The following is a 2,718-nucleotide window of genomic DNA, read 5'->3' as shown; positions in this document are numbered from 1 at the left end:
TAGTTGATATCACTGATTTACTGGAATTCTAAGATATCACCATGGAATATGACAATGGAGAGATAGGTCTATTTTTATGTGGACAGTTTCTATAGTATCAGGTTATCTGCAATAATCTTTGTAAGACTTTAGAAAATGGTCCCTTAAGGAAGAAAGACAGCACAAGTACCCTTCACTTATCCAGCAACATTGAAGCAAAGCCAACAAAACTACTACATAACCCATACATTTCATCTTTTACCTGTTAGGTATAACCTACCTCCTTGGAAGTGTGTGTGTGTGTGTGTGTGTGTGTGTGTGTGTGTGTGTGTGTGTGCTGATTGATCTCAGTCCCTACCATAACATACCAAGCAAATTAAATTTTATGAACAAGGACATCTTAACCTTAGAGATGTTATATGTTACTAACTATAGGCTAAGAATTATGCAAAAGCACCTCAGAATCTGAAAGAAGAGCTCTGACCTGGTGGTGCTAATGGAAATAGGAAGGAACCAATGTGTGCTTTTGCTCAGGATGTGGATTTAATACTCTTTACAGTAAGAAAGCTCAGGGCTCTCAAAACACACATGGTGAAAGAAACTAGCAACTCCAGTAAGTTTTCCTCTTACCTCAACATAGGCACTTTGACCTAAACACACTACACACATGTGCAGGAATGCACACACACACACACACACACACACACACACACACACACACACAATGAGAGTAATAATTTTTAAGATAAGTAAATTTTCTCATAATTTGTTGAATATATAAAAATTTCTGTTTAGTTTCAAAACAAGGAAGTATTTTATAGAAAACCTGTACATGATAGGGCAGCAATATTTTAATGCACATCATTGTAAGATATTGTGTTTTCAAAAGATTTGAAACATAAATTTTCCATAAATGAAAAAAATAAAGCAAGGAAAGGGGTGAGTGATATAATTCTATCTCAATTAAAATCATTTTTAAAAATTTAATATAAAGAATATCCATTTCTTTTGAGAATGAGGTTTACCAACTTTATTCATAACTTAAAAATAAATGCAGCAAACACATTGCAAGACATCATATTGGAGAGAAGAAATATTCACACACTAGAGGGATTCACAGAAAAGAAGCTTGATATCCAACGTTAAATGAAGACAACAGTAGGAGACTCATAAAAATTAGCTATTGGAGTAGCAACATGGAAGCCACTGTTTAGCTGAGTGCAAAAATATGTGTGCAACACCAGGAGGAATACTTGTGCAAAACATTGTGAAATGTATAGTTAGTCCCATTTATTAATTTCTAATACATTAGCCCATCCTAGGTCACTTAAACATGCAGCATAGGAGATTTTAAAAAGCTAAGTATTTTCCTGAGATAGAGTCAGAGAGCTGCATGCACAGGAAAGTTAGATAGCTTCGAAGTCTACAGAGGAAGGCATACTTATTTTTTTATTCATATACAGTAAGGTTTATATAGTAAAGCCTAGAGACACAAAGAATTGTGACTGAAACAACCTGGGAAACACTATATGAAACTCATAATTAAATATGCAGTATATCTTGGACACATAATAGTTACGGACAGATAATGCAAATTTAGAATGACTGTCTTTAATGTGATTGAAATTTTCTCATAGATATAAGTTGGACCTTCTGAAAACTATGTAGCTTCATTAATATATGCTGTTACTCTGAACTAATTATGATAGCAAAACTCTATCCACAATAAAGTTCTTCATAAGCATTTTTCTTTAGAATAATTCTTTCAAATGACTGATACATTACAGTGTAGTAAAAATATATAGAAATATACATCTATGTATTCATATGCTATAACTAAGCCCATCCATTATTTTGGGAGTATACATAAACAGATGTGAAGAAAATAATCAGGTTTTCCTTGTGTTTTCAACTAGTTGGTTCTTAGAGAGCATGTATATCTATATAAGGAAATAACAATCTTTGTTCACCTCAAGATGGAGGACAGAAGCATTTATGGTGGTTAGAAACAAACAAACAAACAAACAAAAAAGCAAAAGCAAAAGCAAAAATGCAGCATTCATCAAGAATTTGTGAGATTTTAAGTGTCTGTCTAGAAAAGGCATTCCCCATGTCTCTGACAAAAGGAGCATACTGCACTTTCTTGACCTTTGGCTCATATCAAGGCATCAACACCCATGCTGGCCTCAGGGTAACTAGGAGAGAAGTAAAAGCTCTTGTTACACATCTCAAAGCCCCTCCCTACACTTTTGTCCGTTCCCAAACATTCCGATCTCCTTCTGTATTCTGCTAACTCCCAAAATGTTTTATAACTCCTCTCTATCTCTTTATGAAGGAAGAGTTCGTCTCTCTCCCCTAGATATCTCCATTTTTCTCTCCTAACAGTCTCTTTTCTCTCCTAGTCAACCCTGGTCACATGAAGTCTGTTTTTTTTTTCCTTTGTCCTGAACTCTTTCAGTTGCCTTTGAACATTTTTTGTCTCAAATCTGTATATTTTTTAAGTGACTATTCCTCTGCCCAAAACATGTTACATCTTTCAAGGAATATGTACAAAGACACCACAGCTTTTACCTAGGAAGCACTAAAGAAAGATCTCTTTGACTCAAAGTGTCGAAGAGAGACAACAGCCAAAGGTTGTCAGCACACACGTAAAACACTAATGCAGAGGTGCGCTTGCTCCAGGGCAAGTTCAATGTGGTGGACTACTCATCAGAAGGATATGCTAATTCTTAACTGTCT

This window comes from Acomys russatus, chromosome 15, assembly GCF_903995435.1.
Source record: "Acomys russatus chromosome 15, mAcoRus1.1, whole genome shotgun sequence".
NCBI classification, from domain to species: domain Eukaryota; kingdom Metazoa; phylum Chordata; class Mammalia; order Rodentia; family Muridae; genus Acomys; species Acomys russatus.
This window is presented reverse-complemented; position numbering follows the sequence as displayed.